This window comes from Ranitomeya imitator, chromosome 6, assembly GCF_032444005.1.
Source record: "Ranitomeya imitator isolate aRanImi1 chromosome 6, aRanImi1.pri, whole genome shotgun sequence".
NCBI classification, from domain to species: Eukaryota; Metazoa; Chordata; class Amphibia; order Anura; family Dendrobatidae; genus Ranitomeya; species Ranitomeya imitator.
Window position 1 is genome coordinate 450,206,288 of NC_091287.1, and position 16,811 is coordinate 450,223,098.

Consider the following 16,811-nt stretch of genomic DNA (forward strand, 5'->3'; position numbering starts at 1 on the left):
TCTGCCGGTCCTCAGTCCTGCAGCTCCTCACCTCTGCCGGTCCTCAGTTCTGCAGCTCCTCACCTCTGCCGGTCCTCAGTTCTGCAGCTCCTCACCTCTGCCGGTCCTCAGTTCTGCAGCTCCTCACCTCTGCCGGTCCTCAGTTCTGCAGCTCCTAACCTCTGCCGGTCCTCAGTTCTGCAGCTCCTCACCTCTGCCGGTCCTCAGTTCTGCAGCTCCTCACCTCTGCCGGTCCTCAGTCCTGCAGCTCCTCACCTCTGCCAGTCTTCAGTTCTGCAGCTCCTCACCTCTGCCGGTCCTCAGTTCTGCAGCTCCTCACCTCTGCCGGTCCTCAGTCCTGCAGCTCCTAACCTCTGCCGGTCCTCAGTCCTGCAGCTCCTCACCTCTGCCAGTCTTCAGTTCTGCAGCTCCTCACCTCTGCCAGTCCTCAGTTCTGCAGCTCCTCACCTCTGCCAGTCTTCAGTTCTGCAGCTCCTCACCTCTGCCAGTCCTCAGTCCTGCAGCTCCTCACCTCTGCCGGTCCTCAGTTCTGCAGCTCCTCACCTCTGCCGGTCCTCAGTTCTGCAGCTCCTCACCTCTGCCGGTCCTCAGTTCTGCAGCTCCTCACCTCTGCCAGTCCTCAGTCCTCAGCTCCTCACCTCTCCTCACTCCAGTGCTTGCCCCGGAGATCCTCCGCTGTCACATGTCACTCATCCTCCTGAGCGCTGAGCACCAGTGGTGGGCGGGGCTTCTCAGCAGGTGGGGAGGGCTGGGAGAGAACAGACGGACAATAGGAATGCTGCGCCCTGATTGGCTGACAGTCCCTGCTCTCCTCTCTCTGATTGGCTCACAGGGCTGCGCTTGCCCCTTGCATCCCACTAGAGCAGCTTGTGAGGCAGAAGAGAGTGGATGTGGCCGGAGATTCCCCTCGTCCTGGGGATAACGGGAGCGGTGACCGGGCAGCACGTCAGCGCTTCTCCTCCTCCCTGTGGTCAGAGCCTGCGCCCGGCGGAGCACGCATGGTGACTGTGCACACACAGCGGACGCGGCTCGCACGGTGAGTAGTGAGCTCTGCTACATCTCTGCATTTTGCACTTTATTTGCCCTATAACTCCGTTATAAAGCGCCGGTGCCTGTGTGTGAGCCGTGCCCGTGCTGCACTCATCCCTCAGCTCCTGTCACCCATCCCTCCAGCCCCACCACTGAGGGGGAGACAAAGGCACAAGCTGAGGATGGGATTACAGGAACAAAGGGGCAACGCTGGCACTGGTGGGCTGTGTGCTGGCACTGGTGGGCTGTGCTGGCACTGGTGGGCTGTGTGCTGGCACTGGTGGGCTGTGTGCTGGCACTGGTGGGCTATATGCTGGCACTGGTGGGCTGTGTGCTGGCACTGGTGGGCTGTGTGCTGGCACTGGTGGGCTGTGCTGGCACTGGTGGGCTATATGCTGGCACTGGTGGGCTGTGTGCTGGCACTGGTGGGCTATATGCTGGCACTGGTGGGTTGTGTGCTGGCACTGGTGGGCTATATGCTGGCACTGGTGGGTTGTGTGCTGGCACTGGTGGGCTATATGCTGGCACTGGTGGGTTGTGTGCTGGCACTGGTGGGCTGTGTGCTGGCACTCGTGGGCTATACGCTGGCACTGGTGGGCTATACGCTGGCACTGGTGGGCTGTGTGCTGGCACTGGTGGGCTATGTGCTGGCACTGGTGGGCTGTGCTGGCACTGGTGGGCTATGTGCTGGCACTGGTGGGCTATGTGCTGGCACTGGTGGGCTATATGCTGGCATTGGTGGGCTGTGTGCTGGCACTGGTGGGCTATGTGTTGGCACTGGTGGGCTATGTGCTGGCACTGGTGGGCGCTGTGCTGGCACTGGTGGGCGCTGTGCTGGCATTGGTGGGCTGTGTGCCGGCACTGGTGGGCTATATGCCGGCACTGGTGGGCTATATGCCGGCACTGGTGGGCTATATGCTGGCATTGGTGGGCTGTATGCTGGCATTGGTGGGCTGTGTGCTGGCATTGGTGGGCTGTGCTGGCACTGGTGGGCTATGTGCCGGCACTGGTGGGCTATATGCTGGCACTGGTGGGCTATATGCTGGCACTGGTGGGCTATATGCTGGCATTGGTGGGCTGTATGCTGGCATTGGTGGGCTGTGTGCTGGCACTGGTGGGCTGTGTGCTGGCACTGGTGGGCTATGTGCCGGCACTGGTGGGCTATATGCTGGCACTGGTGGGCTATATGCTGGCACTGGTGGGCTATATGCTGGCACTGGTGGGCTGTATGCTGGCATTGGTGGGCTGTGTGCTGGCACTGGTGGGCTGTGCTGGCACTGGTGGGCTATATGCTGGCACTGGTGGGCTATATGCTGGCACTGGTGGGCTCTGTACAGATGGTGCAGTCAGGAGCAGACCGCACTGTACAGGACAGCAGTTAACCCCTGCTTGCCTGCCTCTTGCCTCATGGTCTGTGTGGGGCATGCTCCTGTATAGCACTGGCATAGCAGAGGTAGCTCTGCGGTCAGTCACCTGGTGTGCCCTGATACACTCTGTGCATTGTCGCCCTATTAGATTACTGGCTCCTTCTCACTGTGTCCTGCCATGTTCCAGCTCATCTCCTTGCAAAAGCTGCCAGAACACTTAATATGATCCCCTTAGTCCTTGGAGGAAAAAAGGAAGCCGTCAGTGCTATATAAAGTCATAACTGCAGCGGCATCAGTGGTGTATTGTGCCGCCTGATAATGGGCTCCGCTTACCATGTGTTACATGCATCTATTCATTGGGAGCCAAACACGGGGCATTGCTTCTCCCTCGCCCTCAGGCATGGTGGCTTTGTGTTTTATCTTGCGTGGCCCATCAGTGTCGCCACATAACGACAGACTTCTTGTGTGATTATTTGCTGGGATTTAACAAAATGAAGAACTTGGCACTGAATTAGAGATGTGGTGAAATAACGTTCCTTTTATTATTGCATCGAAGGTTGTGTTAATTGTTTTCGGTCTTACATCAGACCTTCATCAGAACTAAAAAGGTGTGTAGGGGGGAAATATACAGAAGAAAGAGGGGTCATATAATACATATAAATGAGTTGTCTAGTAGGAGCTCAGACATTACTACATTCATAACTCTGTCCTTCATGTATAGAACAATTATTTAAAGTAACAGTTCAGAGAGATAAATGCAAGGAATGTAAACAGTTAATAATAAAGTATTGGTCATTCAAGCTAGTATGACTTTAGGAAAAAGCATCCATTAGGTTCCTACAAGGGATCTGGGTGAGGGAGTGTCCACTTGATCACTTTAGGTGAAGGAAACATATAGAGCGTGAGACTCCTGATTTCATAGATGCAGGTTTTCCAGTATAAGGTTAGTGAAATCATAGGGAGACCCAGAATGGAAGAGGAAGAAGACCTGGGGAGGGGGGTAAGAGCTGGTTAGTCACAGTTCAGTAGCATGATGAAAGCTGGTGGGAAGTAGAGGGAATAAGAGGCGCGCGTTCCCAGAAGTGCCGGGAATGGTGTGAAGGTCTGATGTGGAAGATCTGCAAACATTATGGGTGTAAAGGACCATAATCAGGATTGACAGTATAGTTAGTGATTTAATCCAAGGTGTATAGGGTCATAGTAAATGTGAAATGTAGCTAAGGTACCTATCTTAGTAATGAACTAAAGAAGAGCCCCCCCAGGGAGAAAATAAACTCAGAAAAATAGAATTCACATATTCACATGGGTGCTCATACTATACCATAGCCTACCAGAAGATGATGGGTAAAGTGTGAATAATCAAAGTTTTATCAATTCTAAAAAGAATAAAAGAGAATTATTAGTATAGCACATATATGTATGTATGTATATACAGTATATATAATTAGTACAAAGTATAGCAAGGGATTTGTAAGTTATGCATGGTTCATGAATGAAATAGAGCAAAGAGACATAAAGGCACCCCAAGGGGGTCTATAAGAATCTTGCAACATCATAGTCCTTGTTTAGGCCTTTAGGCTCCAAAATTTGTAGTGAGAAGATCCAGAAGGCTTCTCGTTTTTTAAGGGTCTGTTCTGATCTCTTCTTGATGGTTCGATCTGTTCCAAAATCTGGAACCTCAGTTAAGTCAAATTAGGGCCCAAGTTATGAACATGGAAGGGATAGATGGACTTTGTTACAGCTGATGTTGGACTTGTGTTGTGAGATCCTATCTCTCACCGGCTGGGTTGTTTCCCCGATGTAAACAAGGCCTCATGGGCAATTGATGGCGTAAATGACGAACAAGGATTCACAGGTGAAGAAGCCTTTTATGGGGATCCCCTGGCCTGTCTGGGGATGAAATGTAAGGTAGCCCTGTTGTATGTTGTTACATTGTAGGCAACGCAAACAGGCGAAGGTGCCCCTTTTCTGTGTTTGAAGGAAAGTTTCTCTGGGGACCACTAATTTGGAACCTGCATCTGCCCTAACCCTAACTAGCCTATCTTTTAGGTTTCATGGGGGTCAAAAGCAAGGAAGAAAGGGTTTCAGAAACTTGGTGATGTGTGGACAACTGTTACGGAGAACCGACCAATGTTTGCTGATAGTTATATGAATCCGGTAGAAGTAGCGATGGTAGGTATGGATAAACTTAATTTTCTTGCCTTTTTATTTAGTTGAGACAGTCTCTGTTGAGACAGTCCATTTTTTATTGTTGAAAGAAGCTTGTGGGGTGGGGTGGGGGGGGGGGTTTGGGGTTCCCCTCCAATCTGATCTGTTTGATGTGGTCTTGCAGTACTATTCTATTCACCCTCTGAAGTTGTAATTTCAGGATGGATTTTTTAATGGCTGAGGGATGGAAACTTGAGAGATGCAGTAGACTATTACTGTCCATCTTTTTGGTATAAAGATCAATAGAAAGTGTTCCCCTCTCATCCTTGCAAACTAGAGTGTCCAGAAAATTAATTCCATCCTTACTATGCTGTATTGTAAACTGGAGCTCAGGCCAGATCCCATTGATATGGCTGTCAAAATCTCGGAGTGTCTCTACTAGTCCATTCCAAATGCAAAAGATGTCATCTATATATCTACCAGGGCTGTGGAGTCGGTAAGGCAAACCTCCGACTCCTCAATTTCCATGACTCCGACTCCACCAAAATGGGCTCTGACTCCGACTCCACAGCCCTGATTTCTACGCCATGCCAAGGAATGTTGATGAAATAGCAGATGGGTATATATGTAGTCTTCCTCAAAGGAGGACATTTAAGCAATTGCATACGGAGGCGCTACATTAGAGCCCATCGCTGTCCCTTGTGTCTGTGTCTGGACTTTCCTCTGCTCCTAGCATTCTCATGGTATGCCTTTCAGCTAACCCCAGCTTACCCTGTGTTATTTATGACCTTGTTTGCTCAATGCTTGATTGTGTGCATCTGGTCCACCCTTAATTCTCTGACCAAGATGAGCAGAGACCACTCCTCTCTGCTTCACACCTGAACGCACTTAGTTGTACAGATATTGCATAGTCCAAGTCTGCAATGACGTTAGTCTGCTGTCTGTGTGATTCCTATAAGGGTGTCCTAGAAGTGTGAAGATTAACCTAGAATTAAAACCAGAATTGAATCAGAAGGGAACTGAAGGTAACTGGACACAGTCACTGCAAACAATGTTTATGTTTGTTTTACTTTCACCCCTATAATTCACTTTCTGCAAACTCCCCTAATCCCTACTCCTAGTAAATAGCTGTTCATCTCCTCTTCAATCCCCATCCATCTCACCTCCTCCTCAGAACTGTTCTTTAACACACAATCCTCTGTCTCCAAGCACAGACAGCCACCTCATGCCCTCTCCTGCTCCCACCTGCTAACACTTTCTCTGCTCCTTCTCACTGCTGGTGATATCTCTCCAAATCCTGGTCCTCCTCACCACATCCCCACACTCAGTTCTACCTCCCATACACGCTCTATCACAAATTTCCTTAACCTCTGTCACCTTATACCCATTTGCCTGGCTCCCACTTCCCCTGTCCCACTAACAGGAGCTCTGTGGAACGCTCGCTCTGTCTGCAACAAGCTTTCCTACATCCACAATCTTTTTGTTACTACCAAACTTTCCTTCCTCGCCATCACCGAAATCTGGCTCACCCCTTCTGACACAGCCTCTCCTGCTGTACTTTCGTATGGTGGCTTCCACCTTTCTCACACACCTCGGCCCAGCAGCAAAAATGGTGGAGGAGTTGGTTTTCTCCTGTCAGATAACTGCTCCTTCACCCCAATCCCACTGCCACCCTCTGTTACCCTCCCTTCCTTTGAGGTGCACTCTGTGCGCATCTATGCCCCCACCAACCTCCAACTGGCTGTCATTTACCGCCCTCCAGGGCCAGCCACCACCTTCTTTGACCACTTCACCACCTGGCTACTTCATTTCCTTTCTGCGGACATCCCCACTATCATCATGGGCGACTTCAACATCCCCATTGACACTTCCCTCTCAGCTGCCATTAAACTTCTATCTCTCACTTCCTCCTTCGACCTCACTCAATGGTCTTCTGCAGCCACTCACAAAGATGGTCACACATTGGACCTCATCTTCACCCGCCTCTGCTCCCTATCTAACCTCTCTAACTCACCTCTTTCTCTTTCTGACCACAATCTACTCACATTCTCTTCCCTCTCCGCTCCTTGTTTACAATCCCCACCCCACAAACTTGCACACCCTCGCAGAAATCTTAAACACCTTGATCTATATTCACTCTCTGAATCCCTCCTCCCTCTCAGACATAAGTTCCCTACACAATGCTGGTGACGCTGCCGCTCTATATAACACCACAATAGCGGCAGCTTTGGAATCTCTTGCCCCTCTCACACATACCAAAGCTCGCAAAATCAACAGGCAGCCCTGGCACACCAGCCTGACCAAAGAACTGAGGCGAGCTTCCAGGGCTGCAGAGCGGAGATGGAAAAGATTCCACTCCAACGAGCACTTTATCGCATTCAAACAGTCCCTCACTACTTTCAAGACCACACTCTCCACAGCTAAACAAACCTACTTCTCATCTTATATCCTCCCTGTCTCACAACCCTAAACAGTTGTTCACCACCTTCAACTCTCTCCTCCGTCTCCCAGCACCTTCTCCCTCCCCACTCATCTCAGCTGAAGACTTTGCTTCATTTCTCAAGCAGAAGATTGAGAACATCAGAGACAGTTTTAGTCGACAACCCCCAGAGCCCTTCCTCCCAACTACCCAGCCCTCCACCTCCAAAACCAACTTCTCCACTATTACAGAAGATCGACTCTCCACTCTACTTCCAAGATCGCATCTCACCACCTGTGCACTTGACCCGATCCCTTCCCACTTCATCCCAAACCTCGCCACAGTCTTCATCCCAACTCTAGCCCATCTCTTCAACCTATCACTAACAACTGGTGCTTTCCCCTCAAGCTTTAAACATGCCTCAATCACACCTATCCTCAAAAAGCCCTCTCTTGACCCATCCTCTGTATCTAGCTATCGCCCTATATCACTTCTCCCCTATGCCTCAAAACTACTGGAACAACACGTCCATCTTGAACTGTCCTCCCATCTATCTTCCTGCTCCCTTTTCGACCGCTTACAATCAGGCTTCCGGTCACACCACTCCACTGAAACTACCCTAACTAAGGTCACCAATGACCTATTAACCGCCAAGAGCAAGCGACACTACTCTGTCTTCCTCCTCCTAAACCTGTCCTCTGCCTTTGACACAGTGGACTATTCCCTACTATTACAGACCCTCTCATCTCTTGGCATTGCAGACTTGGCCCTATCCTGGATCTCGTCATAACTAACTGACCGAACATTCAGCGTCTCCCATTCAAACACCACCTTCTCACCTCGCCCCCTATCTGTCGGAGTCCCGCAAGGTTCAGTTCTAGGGCCCCTGCTCTTCTCCATTTACACGGTTTTCAGTATCATCTCTATGCTGACGACACACAGATCTACATCTCTGGACCAGATATCACCACCCTACTAACCAGAATCCCCCAATGTCTATCCGCTATTTCATCCTTCTTCTCCGCTAGATTTCTAAAACTTAACATGGACAAAACAGAATTCATTGTCTTTGCCCCATCTCAAGCGACCCCCATCCCCCAACAAACCTATCCATTACAGTAAACTGCTGCCCACTCTCCCCAGTCCCACAAGCTCGCTGTCTCGGGGTAATCCTTGACATTGATCTCTCCTTCAAACCGCATATCCAAGCCCTTTCCACTTCCTGCCGCCTTCAACTCAAAAATATTTCACGGATCCGTACATTCCTAAACCAAGAATCTGCAAAAACCCTAGTCCATGTCTTCATCATCTCCCGCCTCGACTACTGTAACCTCCTGCTCTGTGGCCTCCCCTCGTCCACTCTCGCACCCCTACAATCTATTCTAAACTCAGCTGCCCGACTTATCCACCTGTCCCCCCGCTATTCCCCAGCCTCTCCCCTCTGTCAATCCCTTCACTGGCTCCCCATGAGGCCAGAGTCACACATGCGAGAAACACGTCCGTGTCTCGCATGTGAAAACCAAGCTCTGGCGCCGGCACTTGGGAGCGGAGCGTGCGGCTCCATGTGTTGCTATGCGGCCGCACGCTCCGCTCTAGAGTGCCAGAGCTTGCCAGAGCTTGCTTTTCACATGCGAGATACGGACGTGTTTCTCGCATGTGTGACTCCGGCCTTACCCTGAGACTCCAGTACAAAAGCCTAACCATGACATACAAAGCCATCCACAACCTGTCTCCTCCATTCATCTGTGACCTAGTCTCCCGGTACGCAACCTCCGATCCTCACAAGATCTCCTTCTCTGCTCCCCTCTTATCTCCTCTTCCTACAATCGCTCACAAGATTTCTCTCGCGCATCACCCCTACTCTGGAACTCTCTACCACAACATATATAAAAAACACAAGGAGGGCATCATCCTAAATATATCATATTTAAAGGGATCTAACTACAGTTAGTCTATAACAATACATGCACTAATCCAAGAGCAAGAAGACTAACACAAAAGCAGGGATCACCTTATAACAAAGTAGCAAACTATTTTTATTGCACACCAAAACCTACAACATGGATGTATAAAAACAATTAAAAAACATTAAGTGTGATTATAACCAAACGGGTACATTATATAGCTACATAATACAAAATATTCAGAAAAAAAAATATATATATAAAGGACCATGGGATACCAGAGGTTGAGTACAGAGTAATAGAAAAATTCAAATATATTTTTCCAGCAGCAATTGCAGTATAGTTGATGATTGGCACCAAATATCGGAGAAGGATTTATAACCATAAATTATTAATTATTAAGCAGGGAAAATATATCATATACAGCATACCAATAATGGGTTAAATGCCCATTTAGAAAAAAAAAAGTTACACAACCCCTGAAAAACAATTCCTCCTAAGGTTACCATGAAGCCAGTCATGCACCAACAAAAATACATTATCATTCATACCGCAGATACAGCGTACTCAAGAAGGACCCCATGCCTCATAACCTCTCAAGACAGTGGAAAGCCATAAAGACGCCCTGTTTGCCCAACGCGTATCGTCACAAACGTGACTTCATCAGGGGCGGATAGTGAATGAAAACACAACACAACATATCAGACTCTCACCTACCATCGAAACCTTCAAAAAGAGCCTGAAGACTCACCTCTTCCGACAAGCCTACAACCTGCAGTAACCACTGATCAACCAAACCGCTGCATGACCAGCTCTACCCTCTCCTACTGTATTCTCACCCATCCCTTGTAGATTGTGAGCCCTCGCGGGCAGGGTCCTCTCTCCTCCTGTACGAGTTGTGACTTGTATTGTTCAAGATTATTGTACCTGTTTTTATTATGTATACCCCTACTCACATGTAAAGCGCCATGGAATAAATGGCGCTATAATAATAATAATATAGAGTGTGTCTTGGAATAGGAATAAGTTCTCCTTTAAAACCAATTCCAACAGATCAGAACAAAGGTCCATGATCTTTATGTCTGCATCTGTCAGTAGTCTGTCTATGGCTTTTAAAGGGAACCTGTCACCCCCCCCCCCCCAGGCGTTTGTAACTAAAAGAGCCACCTTGTTCAGCAGTAATGCTGCATTCTGACAAGGTGGCTCTTTTAGTTCGGGTCCCTGGCACTGCTGAAAGAATCGCTTTTGAAATTTGTCCCTCGTACCGTGAAATCGCCAGGGGGCAGGTCTTTTCCCCCCTAATCCAGACACCTCACAGCCGTCAATCATGGCCTCTGCGCACCAGGTGCCGCCTCCTCTTCCTTCATTAGCGTCCCCAGCGCCGGGGACACTAATGAAGGAAGAGGAGGCGGCGCTCAGAGGCCATGATTGACATCTGTGAGGCGTCTGGTTGTCAGAATGCAGCATTAGTGCAGCACAAGGTGGCTCTTTTAGTTACAAACGCCTGGGGGGGGGGGTGACAGGTTCCCTTTTAAATCCTTCTCATGGGTGATAGATATATTGAGACTACTGATGTCCCATGTAACAAGGGTAGAAGATGGGGATAATGTGCCCAGTGATTTAATGATCTTTAAAAACTTGTTTGTGTCCAGCAGGATGGATTTGGTTTTCTTGACCAACGGTGTCAGGATGCACTCAAGCACAATGGCTAAAGGTGACAAGATAAAATCTGTTGAGGAGACTATCGGTCTACCCCGTGGGTTTGTGTAGTCTCTTGTGGATCTTGGGAAGGATATAGAACACTGGTGTAATGGGGTCTGTTTTAGTAAGATACTCTCTAATATTTTGATTTATCGTGCCCTGTTGTGTATGTCAGTACAGGACCGTTTTGATCCTGTAATTCCTGACGTTGGGTTGTGTGAGACAATCCTGTATATCTGGGAGTTATTTAATTGTGAGTGAATCTTCTCGAGATAGTCTGTACGGTCCATGACTACTATAGCCCCGCTCTTGTCCACTGGTTTAATCACAAGTGATTTATCTTTGGAAAAGTGCATTTATGGCGTTTTTTTTTCATTTGTGGAAAGATTTGGAGTATTGTGTAACTTGCCTGAGTTGATTTCCCTTCCGATGGTGTTGATGTCCTCTCTATCAGTAAGATAAAAGTTTCTACGGGAGGACTATCCTTTGGGTGCATGTAGGTGCTGGGTGATCGTAAACCCAGGACCCCTAGGTTTAATAGGGATATGTCCTGATCAGATGTGGACCCTTGGCTAATCTCCACTTTAGGAAAATGGGCTCTTAGATGTAGGTTTCAGTAAAACCTAGCTTGAATGACCAATACTTGATTATTAACTGTTTACATTCCTTGCATTTAACTCTCTGAACGGTTACTTTAAATAATTGTTCTATACATGAAGGACAGAGTTATGAATATAATAACGTCTGAGCTCCTACTAGACAAATTGCATGATTGTATTGTGTTCTCTTGTACTACGAGTTTATCATTTATATGTATTATATGATCCCTCTTTTTTTCTGGATATTTCCCGCCTCCTCCCCTTTTTAGTTCTGATGAAGCTCTGATTTAAGACTGAAAACACTTAACACAACCTTGAATTCAATAATAATAGGAACGTTATTTCACCACATCTCTAATTGAGTGCCAAGTTCTTCATTTTGTTTGTACGTACAGGCTGGAAACCCTACTGGTGCACCGTCCACACCAACCACAATAGTGCCATATATACATCCTTATATTTGCTGGGATTTGCCATAGGACATGGCATGTATGTGGGACTGGCCGTAGGCCATGTATGTGGGACTGGCCGTAGGCCGTGTATGTGGGACTGGCCATAGGCCGTGTATGTGGGACTGGCCATAGGCCTTGTATGTGGGACTGGCCATAGGCCATGTATGTGGGACTGGCCATAGGCCATGTATGTGGGACTGGCCATAGGCCATGTATGTGGGACTGGCCATAGGCCATGTATGTGGGACTGGCCATAGGCCATGTATGTGGGACTGGCCATAGGCCATGTATGTGGGATTGGCCATAGGCCATGTATGTGGGACTGGCCATAGGCCGTGTATGTGGGACTGGCCATAGGCCATGTATGTGGGACTGGCCATAGGCCATGTATGTGCGACTGGCCATAGGCCATGTATGTGGGACTGTGGCCGTAGGGCATGTATGTGGTTGAAATGAACACATATCTGTAGAGGCTTCTTGTGGATAGATTTGTATTGCTGCTTGTGGATTGAGCACAGATTGTTTTGGGTCATCTTGGTTGTTCACATCACATCTTTTGTTATTTCTAGGGACAATCAAAGTCTCTATATTTATATAATTATCTAGGTGCCCAAAGCTTAAGATTTTCATTTATGAAGAATGTTTTCATTGCCGTATACAAAGTCATGTCATGACATATATTCTTTACGATGTCACTAACTTGCCCTGGGCAGATCAGACATTGCAGTCATATTCTTTTTCCAATAATTTTTATTAACATTTTTGAACATAAAAGAAAATTGGGGAAGGAAAAGGGTATCGTAAAGGGAAGAGGTAGGGGAAAACTAGGGAAGGAGGGAAGAGACAATATAGTGAAGGAGAACTCAGTAATAAGTGAAGGGGCATATAAGGTATAAGACAGAAAATGTAGTGAAATTGCTATAAATTAAACTAAAAATTTAAACTAAAGTATTATGTAAACCCATACAAAAAAAATATACTATAGCTGGGTAGTAATCCAAGCAAGAAAAATGCAGAAGCAATAGCGGTTGGATACTAGATAAAACTTAGCTTTTATTCATACTAAGAGTAAAAAATAAATGACCGCTAAAAGACACAAGATACAAAAAAAACAAAAAAAAAACAGGGATCTGTGATACATGTGCCCTAAAACCAAACACAGCAAGGGAAAAACACATAGACGTGGACATACAACAGACAATTGACTGTAATAATTGGTCCTATTGTATGGATTAGAGACCAAAAGATAGATAGCATATAGTACCAAAGAAACTGGGAAGTACTAGTCAATATATGCCACTCGCTATATTAGTGTGGTAATGTGGTGTCACTTACCGTATATACTCGAGTATAAGCCGACCCGAGTATAAGCCAACCCCCCTAATTTTGCCACAAAAAACTGGGAAAACTTATTGACTCGAGTATAAGCCTAGGGTGGAAATGCAGCAGCTACCGGTGAATTTCAAAAATAAAAATAGATCATTATTTCCCCATAGCTGTGCCATACAGTGCTCTGCACCGTTCATATTTCCCATAGCTATGCCCCATATACAGTGCTCTGCACCGTTCATTGTGCCCCATAGCTGTGCCATATACGGTGCTCTGCACCGTTCATTGTGCCCCATAGCTGTGCCCCATATACGGTGCTCTGCACCGTTCACTGTGCCCCATAGATGTGCCATATACGGTGCTCTGCACCGTTCATTGTGCCCCATAGATGTGCCATATACGGTGCCCTGCACCGTTCACTGTGCCCCATAGATGTGCCATATACGGTGCCCTGCACCGTTCACTGTGCCCCATAGATGTGCCATATACGGTGCCCTGCACCGTTCACTGTGCCCCATAGATGTGCCATATACGGTGCTCTGCACCGTTCACTGTGCCCCATAGATGTGCCATATACGGTGCTCTGCACCGTTCACTGTGCCCCATAGATGTGCCATATACGGTGCCCTGCACCGTTCACTGTGCCCCATAGATGTGCCATATACGGTGCCCTGCACCGTTCACTGTGCCCCATAGATGTGCCATATACGGTGCCCTGCACCGTTCACTGTGCCCCATAGATGTGCCATATACGGTGCCCTGCACCGTTCACTGTGCCCCATAGATGTGCCATATACGGTGCCCTGCACCGTTCACTGTGCCCCATAGATGTGCCATATACGGTGCTCTGCACCGTTCACTGTGCCCCATAGATGTGCCATATACGGTGCCCTGCACCGTTCACTGTGCCCCATAGATTCTCCACATAAATCTCTGCCGCCGCTGCTGCTGCTGCAATAGAAAAAAAAAACACATACTCACCTCCCTTGATTGCAGCTCCCGGCGTCTCGTTCCGGCGCCTCCATCTTCCCGGCGTCTCTGCTCTGACTGATCAGGCAGAGGGCGCCGCGCACACTATATGCGTCATCGCGCCCCCTGCCTGAACAGTCAGAGCGCAGACGCCGGGAAGATGGAGGCGCCGGCCGGGAAGATGGAGCGACGCTCGGCGGCTGGAACGAGGACAGGTGAATATGCTATACTTACCTAGTCCTGGCGATCCTCGCGCTGTCCCTCTGCCTGGTCTTCGGTTGCGCAGCTTCTTTCTCTATCAGCGGTCACCGGCACCGCTGATTAGAGGAATGAATAGGCGGCTCCGCCCCTATGGGAGGTGGAGCCGCTTATTCATTTCTGTAATGAGCGGTCCCACGTGACTGCTGAAGAGGGGAAGAAGCTGCAGCACAGAAGACCGTGGGACGGCAGGGACAGCGCGAGGATCGCTGGGACTAGGTAAGTATACCTCAGCGCCCTCACCCCCTCACCCGCCGACCCTGCCACCCACCTTGACTCGAGTATAAGCCGAGAGGGGCACTTTCAGCCCAAAATTTTGGGCTGAAAATCTCGGCTTATACTCGAGTATATACGGTATATTTCACCAAAAATCATATCCACCTAATGGCTAAAAGAATGCCACAGTCATAAATAGGGAGTGTAAACTAGAACATACCCTTGGTTACTATATAATTGTTGCTACCAAGCGCAAGTAGCGCTAACACCATAAGCTAGTTGTATAGAACAACGACAAATGTGCTAGGTGTATGTTAACATTCAATGACAAAGCAGTCGTCACAAAAGCCTCATAAAACATCTATAATGCACTGGCCACTTATATAGCGCACCTATGTAAAACCCCTAGGATAGCTAATAATATTTATGACGGTGCTCAGTGCAAACCATATACCTTTAGTGTGGGTACACCATTATACCTGCATACAGCCCAATTGCTATACAAACATATGGGATTGCAAGACAGATCCCGCCTGCTGTTGCGGGCTGGGATTACCACACGTATAGCCCACTGTTGTGGGTGGATCTCACCAGAGTCCGTCGGTCTAGTTTGCCGTGGTAAGGTAATGGTGAGGCCGTGACATAAGACAGCGTCTCCCGACGCGTTTCATCCTACCGGAATCATCAGGGGAGCGAGGTATGATTCAACCGCCTTACCGGTCTTCCTCACTGCCGTGTCATTTGTATGTTCGGACCAACCGCGCGTGAGCAAAGCTCCGCCCATGGCGTGTGACGCGTCTGAGGTCGTATGGAGTACTTCCGGTATAGTGAGTCAGTCGTCCGGGATACTTGGAACGCACGCGATGCATCTCAGTGGGACGCATAGCTCCCACAAGGTGCGCCTGCGCCGTAGACCAAGAGCAGTTGCTGACCATATAGCCGTACTCATAATATGGAATCCTATAAAATATAAAGGATCCCTGATGGGGCTGAGCCAAATAGGGATGAAATAATCAATATATACTAACACCCTCTATGGGCAGACCCCAGAAAGGGGCGGGCACACAAAAATCCAGCGCCGACCCATACCCAAAGCGGCATGATACAGAATAAACCTATACTAATAGTGGTATGACCCACCATAAGGAAAAACAGATGGCCTAGGAAGCAGAGATGACCAAAAAAGGAAATATGTAAAATGGGAGTATATAAGGATAAGAAGGCTATGAATTCATTTATTTGGACGTGACACCACGGACCCGAGTGCCAATAGGAAACAGAGAGTGAAGGGGTAGTGCTGGGGAACCTGCACGCCCTATATGGAACTAAACCCTCTTGTCCTATCTATACCCTACCTATCGCGGAGGTTGGCACCCTATAAGAAAACGCAAAGAAAATGGCGCCCCCACTCAACGGCGGCTATCCCTATCTGCATAGCCCTATTTTATCCCTGAATTGTGCATGGGAGATAGAAAAGGATACATTGGTTGGTTAGAAGGGGATCAATATAGAGGATATCTTTCCCTATCAATTATAGCCTACCTAGCGCGGGGGTTGGCACCCTAGAAACCTACACAAGTAGCGCCACCACTCCATGGCGGCTTTCCCTCATTACAACACCCTCAAAAACTGAAGTGTAATGGAGAGGGGTGTTATAAAAAGCAGCTGTAAGATTGTACCTCATTCAAGCCAGCTGGCTGCACAGTTCTCAGGGTGAATATCCACCTACTCTCTTTTGTAGGATCAATTTGTCCCAATCTCCTCCTCTTACTGGAGGAGTTATTTTATCGATCCCAATAAAAGAGATTTTTTTAAGATTACCACGGTGGAAGTTATTCATGTGGGTTGCCACTGGAGTTTCTCTTCTATTAGCGATGTCCCGGAGATGTTCCTCCTTTTCCGGAACTCTCTCTTTGTTTTGCACACATACTCCAAACCACACTCGCAAGTGGCTTTGTAAATCACTCCTTTAGTGCGACAATTAATAAAGTGTCGTATGGAGTATGATGTGCCAGTAACATTGCTCTGGAAAGTTTTTGTTGATGAGATCGAGGCACAGGCCTTGCAAGCGCCACATTTGTAACATCCTTTTGTTTGGTTCATCCACCCCGGTCTGTTTTCTGGCTGGTAGTGGCTGTGAACCAATCTGTCTGACAGAGATCTGCCTTTTTTGTAGGTGATTTGAGGCCATTCAGGAATGTGTTTACTTATATCATTATCCATCTGGAGTACTGACCAGTGTTTTAACAAAATCTTTCTGACGTCACCCGCTCCATTAGAAAACCTGGTAATGAAGCGTATGACATCATTGTCCTCGACCTTAGGTTTAGGAATCAGCAACTGTTTTCTCTCCTTTTTTAGGGACTCCTTATAGGCCTTATTGAGGATCCCTTCTGGGTAGCCCCTCTCTAAAAATCTGT

At 48.1% G+C, this 16,811-nt stretch overlaps 1 protein-coding gene across 1 annotated transcript in view; it reads left to right on the forward strand.

Annotated features, from left to right (window-relative positions):
- The first annotated feature begins 856 nt into the window (after nucleotides 1-856).
- The window catches only part of SLCO5A1 (solute carrier organic anion transporter family member 5A1), a 172,725-nt gene continuing 156,770 nt past the window's right edge, over nucleotides 857-16,811 (forward strand). The window contains exon 1 of the mRNA XM_069731460.1: nucleotides 857-1,036. The gene's annotated coding sequence lies outside the window, so the exon portion shown is untranslated. The remainder of the gene's footprint in view (nucleotides 1,037-16,811) is intronic.